General features: G+C 47.4%; 1 long non-coding RNA gene across 1 annotated transcript in view; it reads left to right on the top strand.

Annotated features, from left to right (window-relative positions):
* LOC140428759 (uncharacterized) overlaps positions 1 to 12,926 on the top strand; it is a 42,939-nt gene that overhangs the window by 27,549 nt on the left and 2,464 nt on the right. Inside the window, exon 2 of the long non-coding RNA XR_011948860.1 lies at positions 11,371 to 11,567. This is a non-coding gene — a long non-coding RNA (uncharacterized lncRNA). The remainder of the gene's footprint in view (positions 1 to 11,370; positions 11,568 to 12,926) is intronic.

Genomic DNA, 12,926 nt, shown 5'->3' with positions numbered 1-12,926 from the left:
GGCAGACCTTTATATTTATGTTTTATATTTATTAACGGTATATATATATCATTTCGGCACAGCAAATGTTACTGCAACCGAATACAAATGTATAACATAATAATGTTCCACTGATGAAATGCAATATTTCAAGAATGTAACTGGGTAATGGTGGAAATGCACAGTGGTTACATCTATTACCTGCTTGAATGAGATATGGTTAGCACCAATCCAAATCCTGCAAGGGCCTAAACCATGTGCATTGTGGCTTTTTTGGTTCCCTAGTGATTTTGATGATAAAGAAGCATTGTTCTTAATATTGTTTTTTCCTACGAGTACTTAAAGTGATAAAATACTGACATTGGAAATATAGAATTCTATTGTCAGCAGCTGATGAAAGCAGAAGCTGTAAATGTGCATATTAAAGAGATGCTCCAAACAAACGAGAGCTGAAGCAAATCATTACTGTTGTTCAAAGTAAATGGGCTGCAAAATTCTGAAGTATAATTTTAACTATAGCTATGTTGCGAATGATTGTGCAACATATCTTAAATAAAGCACATACCGATTTGATTCCAACAAGATGATAGAGTGAAGATGGCAAACGAGTATCGGCCTAATGGATGCTGTGTTCACAGTTTGCAGATACATTATCAGGAACAGACAATAGTGGAATGTCACAGTGATGCACAAGAAACAGCAGTGGAAGAGGACATGGTACAGAGCAGAGGCTCTCAGTCATTTTAAAATTCTGAGGCCCACTCCGAGTGTTCTAAAATATCCACAGATCGCCTGTAAAACAACGCATGTGCTTTTCTGTGTCAGAATTAAGTATATATTTATTGCTTCTTGTTTTATTTGTTAGCATAATCGGAAACTTCTTGAGTGAAAATTAGGAATTTACATATGGTATTATTAACAAAGAAATAGTACTCAGAAATTAATGGTATGAATAGTTGAGAAAGCCCCTGGACCTGATGGCCTGAGTCCTAGTTTTCCAAAAGAGGTAACTACAGAAGTAATGGGTCAAATATTACCATATTTTATCAAACTGTCAGGTTCAGACTGAAAACCGGCATGCGATTCTCCAGCTGGACAGACCAATTTTCTCTCCAGGTATTGAACCTTGTTAAATAAAAAAAAGTGGGCGTGGTTTACCGTATCACTCTGGTGGGGCAGCAGCTCGTAGAGCCGGCACTAGGCTCCACAGGGATCAGAACTGAAATTGAACGCACTCCAGCAGCACCCCGCCCCCCCCCCCCCGCCAAAGGGTCGGGCATCCCCCCCATGGAAAATCACCGTGGGCTCCCCCACCACTACCACAAATGCATAGCCGGCGAATGTTCTCCTCCCCCTCTGTGGCCGTTCTGCCATGCCTACAAGTTCCCCCACCAAACAGGACTGGAACATCCACATGGAGCTTCCATGAAGACCTGCCCCTGGCATCCCCCTCCCCCTCCCCTCGGGAGGCTGGCACTGCTGGGCTGACAATTCCAGGTTGGCAGTGTGACAACCTGGCAGTGTCATTCTGGCAGCACCAACATGGCCATGCCAATCCAGCAATATCAACCTGTGCCAGAGGGCTGTGCCAGGGGGCTGACTGGATATGTCCCTCGTCCCCGGGGACTATACTTATCTTTGTGCTCCCGGAGGGACCTCTCGACTGAATCTCATTTTGCCAACCTGGTGTAAACCTCACCAATGTATGAATTTTCAGTGGCCAGGAGGTCTGTTAATAATATTGAAATTTATTCCAATTTTTTACAATGAGGTTCTTTCCCTTTGTACGTCACCGGCGAGGTGCGAGGAGCGAGGAAAATCGAGAACCACAGTCTCTCCGGATTTTGCGCCCGTGTCGTCATTTTATCTGACTGCGAACACGGACCGAAAATCAACACCCCACATGGATGCAATTGTTTCAATCTTCCAGAAATCTCTAGATTCTAGAATAGTTCATGTGGATTGGAAGGTAAAAAAGGCTATCATTATTGAGAGAGGTGGGAGAGAGAAAACAGGAAACTGTAAGCCAGTTAGCCTGACATCAGTAGTCAGGAAAATGGTAGAACCTTTTATGTTTGGGCAGAGTCTTCTTCATCGAAGGAGAATCATTTTCGACTTGAAAGTTCATTCTGTTTATCTCTCCACAGCTGCTGCCAGGCCTGCTGAGGTTTTTCCAGCACGTTCTGTTTTTATATTATTTTGTGGAAAATTGCCCCGGTATGTTCTATTCACAACAATCAGGACAAGGGCAAACCAATTACCAATCTAACAGTCCGCACTCTTTTTTTTTCCTTTTTTAAATAAATTTAGCATATCCAATTCATTTTTTAAAAATTAAGGGGCAATTTAGCGTGGCCAATCTACCAACTCTGCACATCTTTTGGGTAGTGGGGGCGAAACCCACACAAACACGGGGAAAATGTGCAAACTCCACACAGACAGTGACCCAGAACCGGGATTGAACCCGGGACCTTGGCGCTGTGAGGCAGCAGTGCTAACCACTGCGCAACTGTGCTGCCCGTAGCAGTCCACACTCTTGATCATCAGCAAATTGATGGAAGGGTCAGCACTGCTGTCTCAAAGTGCCAGAGACCTGGGTTCAATTCTGGCCTTGAGTGACTCTGTGTAGTTTGCAATTTCTCCCAGTGTCTGCGTGGGTTCTTCCGGGTGCTCCAGTTTCCTCCCATAGTCCAAAGAAGTGCAGAGTAGGTGGAGTTATGGGGATAGCGCAGGGGTTGGGCCTATTCGGAGGGTCAGAGAAGACTCGATGGGGTAAATGGCCTCCTTCTGCACTGTAGGAATTCTATGATTCTATGGTGTCATCAACAGTACTATTAAGCCAAACTTATACACACATAATCTGCTCACTGGTGCTCAGGTTGTGTTCTGCTTGGGTCACTCAGCTTCAGACCTCATTACAGTCCTAGTCCAATCATGGAAGAAAGAATTCAGGTGCTCCAGTTTCCTCCAACAATCCAAAGATATGCAGGATAGGTGGCTTGGCCAAGCTAAATTTCCCCCCAGTGACCAAATATGTAAAGGTCAGGTGGGGTTATGGTGATAGGACAGAGCATCGGCCTAGGTAGGGTGCTCTTTCAGAGGGTCAAAGTAGAATCGACGAGCTGAATGCCCTTCTCTTCCACTGTAGGGATTCTGCAAATTCTTTGGGCATGATGCCTCACTCTAAGGTGCAGATTTCTGAGGTACCTGAGGCTTTGGAATTCAACCTATGTGCCTCAGAGACCTCGAGTGACTTCTGTACAGCACTGGTCCCCACAAATTGAGACGAGGCAGAATGGCACTCGTGGGGGTCTCCCAGGAGATTGGAGTCCCCCAGCCCCTTGCCCTTTGGGCAGAATTGTGCCCTGGTACTGCTGGTGCCACCTGGACAGCCTGGCACTGCCAGCCTGGCACCCTGGCAGTGCCAAATGTGTGCCAGTCTGGTGTTGCCAAGGTGGCACTGGCCTGGGCACTGCCAAGCTGGCAGTTTTTGCACATGATCAGGCCGAGGCTGCCCAGCATGGATGTTGGGGCTGGGGGGCTCTCCCATATTGCGTTCGGGCTCAGGAGGAGGTTGGGTATTTTTTCGGGGGCATCGGAGATCAGGACATCATTTAAAAATGACATCCCGATCTCTCGTTACAATGGGGAGTTCCAGCGAGCGAAGCTCCTCACTGCACAAAATGGGGCTATGTGCAGTCTCGGCTGCATGTTCCCCATTCAGGCCCCTTACTCAACGAATCTCCCGTTGAATAGCCATGTGTTTCTCGGCACTCCAAGTGCTGGGAAACACGCAGCAAAACGTGCTCACTCGGGGACATTGTTCCCTTTTGGGAAAATCGTGCCCTTTATCTTAAATAGGTGACCTCCTGTTTTTAAACAGTGACCCCTAGTTCTAGATTCTCCCACAAGAGGAAACATCGTCTTCACATCCACCCTGTCAAGATGCCTCAGGATTTTACATGTTTCAATCAAGTTGCCCCTTGCTCTTCTAAACTCCAGCGGAAACAATCATAGCCTGTCTAACCTTTCCTCAAACGACAACTTACACATTCTACATATTAGTCTCATAAACCTTCAATGAACTGCTTCTAAAACATTTATGCCCTTGCTTAAATAAAGAGACCTATTTTTTACACTGTATTCCAGATGTCGTCTCACCAATGGCCTCTATAATGGAAGAAAACCTGCCTACTTTTGTATTCAGTCCCTGTCATGATAAATGATAACATTCTTATTAGGTTTATAGATATAGGTTGAGAGGTGGTAGATTTTAAACAGAGATGAGGGGGAACTACTTCTCGCAGAGGGTGGTGAATTTATGGGACTCGCTGTCCCATAGTGCGGTGGAGTCTGAATCATTAAATGGTTACAAGAAGGAGATATATTTCAGATTGAAAATATATGAATTAAGGGGATATGGCAATCAGGTAGGGAGGTGGATTTGAGACCAGGAAGAGAGGAGCCAAGATCTGATTGAATGGCGGAGCAGGCTCGAAGGGCTGACATTCCTACTTCTGCTCCTAATTCCTATGTTCCTAGCTTTTCTAACTCCTTGCTGTACCTGCATACTAATCTTTTGTGATTCATGCATTGGGATACCTAGATTCCTCTGCATCTCTGCACTCTGTCATTTCTCACCATTCAGATAATATGTTTATTTTTTAATTTTTCCTGCCAAATGTTAGCCTTCTGTTATCTATCTGTATCCCTTTGAAGCCTCCTTTTACCTTCCCACCTTATTATCCTACCTATCTTTGTGTCATAAGCAAACTTAGGAACTATACCTTTGATCCTTTCATTCAAGTCACTGAAATAATTTGTAAAATGTTGAGACCCCAGCACTAATCCCACTGGCACACCACTTGCGACATGTGCCAACTTGAAAATAACCCATTTATGCCTACTCTCTGTTCCTATTGGTAGGTTAGTCTTCTATCATGCCAATATGTTACCCCTTAAACCAGGAGATTTCATTCTTCACAGTAACCTTTGATGTGATACCTTATCCAATGCCTTCTGGAAATCTAAGTACAGTACGTCCACTGATTCCCCTTTATCCATGGCTTATGTTACTTTTTCAAAGAATTCCAATAAATTAGTTAAACATGAATTCCTTTCCAAAAACCATGATGACTCTGCCTGAGTACTTTGAATTTTTCCATGTGTCTTGCTAGACATTTTTAATAATAGCTTCCAACATTTTCCCAATGGCAGATGTCAAGTTAACTACCCTGTAATTTCCAGCTTTCTGTCTCCCTCCCTTTTTGAATAAAGGAGTCACACTTGACTATTTTCCAAACTCATGGAGCTTTCCCGAATCTAGGGATTTTGGAAAATTAAAACCAATGCATCATCTACCTCACTAGCCACTTCTTTTAAGGCCACAGGATGACTTCCATTAGGACCTGTGGACTTGTCAGCCCAAATCCAACAACTTGATCAGTACCACTTCTACGGTGATTGTAAATTTCTTGAGTTCCTCCCTCCCATCCATTTCCTAATTTATAGCTATTTCTGGGATGTTACTTGTATCCTCCATAATGAAAACTGATGCAAAAACATCTCCTCATTTTCCATTATTAATTTTCTAGATTCACTTTTTATAGGACCAATGCTCAAGTTGCCAATTCTTTTAAAAATATCCATAGAAACTCCTACTAATTGTCTTTATATTTCTCGATAGCTTTTTCCTTCTTTATCAGTCGCTTAGTCATTCTTCACTGCTTTATATATTCTGTCCAATCTTCTGACTTGCCACCCATTTTGCACACTTACACATTTTTGTTTATAATTTTGATACTGCCTTTAACCTTTTTAGTTAACAACAGTGATGGGTCCTCCTCTTGGACTTTTTCTCTCTCATTGCATGGTATCGATTCTTTGCATTCTGAAATATCCCATTAAATATCTGTCACTGCATCTCTATGGCTCTATTTCTCAAACCTAATTTGTCAATCCACTTTAGCTAGCTTTTCTTTTATACCCACATAATCGCCATTATTTAAGTTTAAAATACATCTTTTAGGTTCTCTCTTCTCTCCCTCGATCTGAATGTAAAACTCATATCATATTATGATTGCTGCTATCTAGGGGTGCCTTCACTATGAATTCATTAATTGAACCTATCTCATTGCACAATACCAGGTCTCATATAGCCTGCTGTCTGTTTTGTACCAGAACTTGCTGTTCTAAGGAACTATCCCCAAAACATTCTATGAATTCCTGTCTGGACTGTCTTTTCCAATCTTATTTTTCCAATCTATATGTAGATTAAAATCCCTTATTATAATCACCATACATTTCTAACAAGCTCCAACTATTTCTTCTTTGATATCCTGTTCTACTGTGTTATTACTATTAGGGGGCCTATAAACCAATCCTACAAGTACCATCTTACCTTTACGATCTTTCATGTCCACTCAAACCATTTCTACCTCCTGGTTTCCTGAACATGGGTCATCCCTCTCTATTGTGCTAATACCATCGTTATTAAGAAAGCTACCCCTCCACCTTTTCCTAGCTTCCTATCCTCCCTGAATGTCATGTACACATCAATATTCAGATGCACATTTATGTCATCCTGCAGCCATGTCTCTATCATGGCTATCAGATTGTAGTTATTTCTATTGGAACTTTCAAATCATCTGTTTTATTTAGAATACTACATGCATTGCAAACACAGCTGTTAGTTTTCTCCTTTGACTATTTTTAATGGGTCATAACTTCTTCGTTCCCCAGAATTGCATTTGGGGAATACCCTCATGATGCACTGACATTCCCACGTAAAGGTTTACCCAGTAATTGCCAAGATGTGCTAAATGCCTCTGAACAATTGTGCTGGGTTGGCAACCATCCAATAGAAGCAATTTAAATCACTAACTTTGGATGGTTCTGACAGTTTTACCCTGACAGTTACTCTGAAAGAGTTAAAGGAAAAAATTCACTTCTAACTTCTGAGTAAGTATTTGAAAACCTAGACCCAGCCTTGCACAGAACATACCGCACAGATTACCCCCCAGGGGACCCACCAAACCAATCCCCCCCCCCTCCCCCACCATCCAAACCCCCCCATCCTCTCCCTCCTCCACAACCCCACTAGCCTGACCTGACCAACCCATTGCCACTTGGTCTGACATCGCTCCTGACCTGGCCCGACCTAACCATCTCACCGACCGTCACTTCCCCATGCTTCACTGCTCCTGTGTCACCCAGCCTTAGTCATGAAGGGTTTTGGAAGGTAAGGCTGGTGAAAGTGGCAATGCGATGGAGATTACTCCTTTGAGGACGTTATGGGCATTGTCTCGAGCATCTTCTGCTGATTTAATCTGAGATTTGCACTGTCTGTACCTTCCTATCATGGTCTCTTTATCATTTCTCACATTAATACCTTTCTCTCTTGCCTTGTGTCTACTCTTTGATTTAACGCATCTTCCAAATTTGATCTCTTCACTTTACTGTCCTCCACAACCACAACATTCCTTTTTACTCCCCCCACTTGAACGGCTTCCGGTACCATGGGAAGATTGCACATTCGCCCTGAAGTCCCTACAGTCATCCAAACAATCTGAGAGAACCTCAAACCTAGTAGACAATTGCAAAGGCTGATGTTCCTGCTCTAAAGCCCTCTGGGTCCCTTAACGTGCCTCACTCATAGCCTCCTGTCCCTAACCACTGACCTCTTGGTACAAAGTCTCTAGGTAATTCTCCCCCTCCCTGATGCATTGCAGCATCTCCAGCTTGGCCTGCAGTTCAATAACTCAGAGCTAAAGCTCCTCAAGCCACAAACACGAGCTTCAGATGTGTTTGCCCTGGATCACACTGGCATCCAGGAGCTCCTGCATGCTATTACACATCACCTGCCCTGTCATCCTTAATCTGTTTTAATTATCTGCTTAATTGCATTATTCAATTATTTACTTTCCTATTTTAATATATTTTATTAACTTTACCACCAGTTCCTGTAATATTTAAAACTGAGTAATAGAATAGATCTTAACTGCTTACCAGATTCTCACCAGGCATAGAGCATAGTAATAGAACAGTACAGCACGGTACAGGCCCTTCAGCCCACGATGTTGTGCTGACCATTTATCCTAATCTAAGATCAACCTAACCTACACCCCTTCAATTTACTGCTGTCCATGTGCCTGGCTTAGAGTCGCTTAAATGTCCCGAATGACTCTGACACCACCACCTCTGCTGGCAGTGCATTCCACACACCCACCACTCTCTGGGTAAAGAACCTACCTCTGACATCTCCCCTATACCTTCCTCCAATCACCTTAAAATTATGTGACCTCGTGACAGCCATTTCCACCCTGGGGAAAAGTCTCCATGCCTCTCATCATCTTGTACACCTCTATCAAGTCACTTCTCTGCCGTCTTTGTTCTAGTGAGAAAAGCCCTAGCTCTCTCAACCTTTCTTCATATCAACCTTTCTTCATAAGACATGCCCTCCAGTCCAGGCAGCATCCTGGTAAATATCCTCTGTACCCTCTCCAAAGCATCCACATCCTTCCTATAATGAGGCGACCAGAAGTGGACACAATATTCCAAGTGTGATCTAACTAGGGTTTTATAAAGCTGCAGCAAAACCTCGCGGCTCTTAAACTCAATCCACCTGTTAATGAAAGCCAACACACCATATGCCTTCTTAACAATCCTATCAACCTGGGTGGCAACTTTGAGGGATCTATGTACGTGGACCCCAAGATCCCTCTGTTCCTCCACACTTCCAAGAATCATGCCTTTAACCCTGTATGCAGCATTCAAATTCGACCTTCCAAAATGAATCACTTCACATTTATCAAGGTTGAACTCCATCTGCCACTTCTCAGCTCAGCTCTGCATCCTGTCAATGTCCTGTTGTAACCTGCAACAACCCTCAACACTATCCACAACTCCCCCAACCTTGGTGTCATCAGCAAACTTACTAACCCACCCTTCCACTTCCTCATCCAAGTCATTGATAAAAACCACAAAGAGCAGAGGTCCCAGAACAGATCCTTGCGGGACACCACTGGGCACCGACCACCTGGCAGAATACTTTCCATCCACTCGCTGTCTTCTTTCGGCCAGCCAATTCTGTATCCAGACAGCCAAATTTTCCTGTATCCAATGCCCCTTAACTTTGTGAATGAGCCTACCATGAGGAACCTTATCAAATGCCTTACTGAAATCCATATTCACCACATCCACTGCCCGGCCTTCATCAATGTGTCTCGTCCATTCCAATGCTGGAATGCCTGTCCCGCTGGCGAGAATCAAACCACCTCTCTTACCGGCGGGACAAGGTGGCGCGGGCGGGCTCCGGGGTCCTGGGGGGGGCGCGGGGCGATCTGGCCCCGGGGGGGGGTGCCCCCACGGTGGCCTGGCCTGCGGTCGGGGCCCACCGATCTGCGGGCGGGCCTGTGCCATGGGGCACTCTTTTCCTTCCGCCTTCGTCGTGGTCTCCACCATGGCGGAGGCGGAAGAGACCCCCTTCACTGCGCATGCGCGGGGATGCCGTGAGCGGCCGCTGACGCTCCTGCGCATGCGCCGCCCGGCAAAGTCATTTCCGCACCAGCTGGCAGGGCATCAAAGGCCTTTCCCGCCAGCTGGCGGGGCGGAAATCAGTCCGGCGCAGGCCTAGCCCCTCAAGGTGAGGGCTCGGCCCCTCAAGATGCGGAGACTTCCGCACCTTTGGGGTGGTGCGATACCAGACTGATTCGCGCCATTTTTGGCCCGGTCGGCGGACATCGCACCGATTGTGGAGAATCCCCCCCCTATCTCTCAGAATCCTTTCCAATATTTTGCTCACCACAGACGTAAGACTGATGGGTCTGTAATTCCCAGGGATTTCCCTATTCCCTTTCTTGGACAGAGGAACAACATTCGCCTCCCTCCAATCATCAGGTACTACTCCACTGGAGAGTGAGGACGCAAAGATCATCGGCAACAGCGCAGAAATCTCCTCCCTCGCTTCCCGTAGTAACCTTGGGTATATCCCGTCAGGCCCAGGGGACATATCTATCCTGATGTTTTTCAAAATTTCCAGCACATCCTCCTTCTCAATATGAACCTGCTCGAGTCTATTAACCTGGTTCACACTGTTCTCATGAGCAACAAGGTCCCTCTCTCTAGTGAATACTGAAGCAAAATATTCATTTAAGGCTTCCCCTACTTCCTCAGATTCTAGGCACAAGTTCACTCCACTATCCCTGATCAGCTCTACTCTCACTCTGATCATCCTCTTATTTCTCACATAAGTATAGAACGCCTTGCGGTTTTCCCTAATCCTTCCCGCCAGGTCTTTTTCATGCCCCCTTCTAGCTCTCCTCAGTCCATTTTTGAGTTCCTTCCTGGCTACCTTGTAACCCTCTAGAGTCGAGTCAGATCCTTGTTTCCTCAACCTTACGTAATCTTCCTTCTTCCTCTCACCAAACAGTTAGCTTCTTTCCCTGCAGTCAGGGAAGAACCTTCCCATATCACCTAACTTCCCCACTCACCCAACTCCAAATATACACTCAGTTCGAAAAACTTGTTTGCAAGGCTGCAATAAATTCTCCTGAATTTTTTTACCAAATTGAATTATAAGATTAAGTTATCGAAACCAGGGCTGGAATTTTCAGGACGGTAGGCGCTCAGCATGAATGAGTGTTTATTGACAGCGGGCATGACCTGAAGGAAGTCTCGCTTTGGAGAGCTGTTGGTCAATCAGTGCACATCCAGGTACAGCGCTACAGTGGCCTGAAGAGATACTGCAGTTCCATCCCTGAGATTAAGTCCTGAGAAAGATAGTGCTTCAGTGCCTACCAGGGGTCCTTTTGGGGGGGGGGGGGGGGGGGGGGGGGGGGGAGCGGGGGGGGGGGGGCGGGGGGAACCTCCTGGGGAGTCGTGAAGGGGGGAAAACCATCTCACTGTTAGCGGGTAGATCAGGGCAGCCACAGGGAAGGTCACAGGTCTCTGGTCAAAGAGGGGTGGGCCACTCCTATCTGAAGGAACCTTCCGATAGAGGTACCTCCCAACCCCACCCCCCGACGTTCCAACCCAAGGTGGAGGGTGAGAATTTTTTCTGTTTCCTACCATGGATGCCAGGTGGGATGTCCTGTTCCCCCAAGAATGCAGGCGAGTCAGCCACAAGGCAGTCAGTGCTGCCTGGGATGAAGCGGCAGCAGTTGTCAGTTCGGGGAGTGTGATCAGGCAGACTTTCCTTCAGTGTTGGTAAAAGACCAAAGACCTACACTGGGCAGCACAAGTGAGTTGACGCCCCCAACATCTCAACTCCCCATGCGTCCCCCAGCACTTCCTCCCCTCCCCCTTCAAACCCCCCAACCCCTCCTTCACCCCCCTGCTCCCACCACTTTCAAACACGCGTGTGCTAACGATGCCTTCTCTGTGTGTCCACAGTTAAATCTCTCCCATAACCGTTGGAAGAGGGCCCAGACTGGTAGAGGAGTGCCGGACATAAGAATCCTCACTTCCTTCGAGGAGCATGCCCTGAAGGTGACTGGGGTGGCTGAGGACAGATCAATCATCCATGCGGAGGCTGGCAGATGCCGCAGAGATAAGGAACCACAGGGCTCCACCCGGAGGACCTGTCAAAGGTGAGTTGTGATTGCCTTACTGACTAATCCATCCCTCTCACTGACCACATGTCCATTCTCCCGCAGGTCCTCCAGGCAACGGCGCCCGCCCATCCTGGGCGGCCCCTCTCCTGACTCCGAGGAAAACACCTTGGAGGGGAGCCCCGAGGATGCAACTGCTATAGTCATCCCACCCTCCACCAGCTCAGATACACGCACCGCAATGGGACATGTTAGGGGACAGGCTTCTGGGGCACAACCTGGTGAGCACTGAGCTGCTGATGATGCACATCTGGTGGAGGCAGAAACCCCCAGGCGAGACAGCAGTCGGAGGGCTGTTGGATCCCAGGACCCAGCTGGGTGCCAAACTGATGCTGAGCCTGTGGTACTGAGGCACTCAGAGCTGATGGAAATGATAGACAATGGCCGGGACATTCAGAGGGAGATGTCAGCGTCACCCCAGCAGATCTGTAGCCACTTGGAGGAGTCCCAGTTACAGTGGGCATGGCTGAGGTGCTGCAGAGCATAGCCCAGTCACTGAGGAGTTTCACTGAGGGCATCGACACAATGGTGTGGACCATGAAGAACCACCAGGGCTGGCAGAGCCAGATGATGCTGGGGCAGCTGGGGCTCGAACCAGCTGCTCCTCCATCTCAAGGTGAACCCCAGGGCCCTATTGGCAACACCCGGGAGGAGGGGGTGCTGAGTGCCAACCCGGACCCATCCCCACTAGCTCCCCCGCGTTCCACCCCTCTGATGAAGCCACACAGCACCATCGAGAGTGGGTATTGTACAGTATATTAAATAACTTTCCGCACAACCAGTATGATGCCTCTGTCAGTTTCTTCCGCACTGCAGGCTGACCACTGGACCCTTTGCCCATCTCTCTAGACAACACCCCCCCCCCCCCCCCCTTTGTGGCGCTCACCCCACCCTCTGGCCATGGACATGGCCCTGTAGCTGTGTCCCCAGGGTTTTTGGATGTTGCCTCCCACAGTAAAAGTGTCCAGGCATCAAGGTTTGATTCAGATATTAGGCAATGACTCCCGCATGCTACATGGCCTGCCCCATTCATGGGAATCCATTTGGCACCTGTGAAGTGCTCACTTAACCATGAGTGGCAATTCCAATTAACGATAGCCTTCAGCTGTGCAGTCAGAGGCCTTAGCAGTCAGTCGGTGGGTGTATGGGTGGTCATTGGGGCAGATGGGCAGGGATAGGGCTGCCCCCGGAAAGGGTACACATGATCCAGGGGTTGGCATGGTGGTGCCGCGAGCAGTTCCGCCCCCCCCCCCCCCCCCCCCCCCCGGTTGCCACACCATCGCACCCACCCCCCTCACCCCCAGCCGAGAGTCCCCAACCTCTACCGAGCACTGGGGT

The sequence above is a fragment of the Scyliorhinus torazame genome, chromosome 8, assembly GCF_047496885.1.
Source record: "Scyliorhinus torazame isolate Kashiwa2021f chromosome 8, sScyTor2.1, whole genome shotgun sequence".
Classification (NCBI taxonomy): Eukaryota; Metazoa; Chordata; class Chondrichthyes; order Carcharhiniformes; family Scyliorhinidae; genus Scyliorhinus; species Scyliorhinus torazame.
This window is presented reverse-complemented; position numbering and strand designations above follow the sequence as displayed.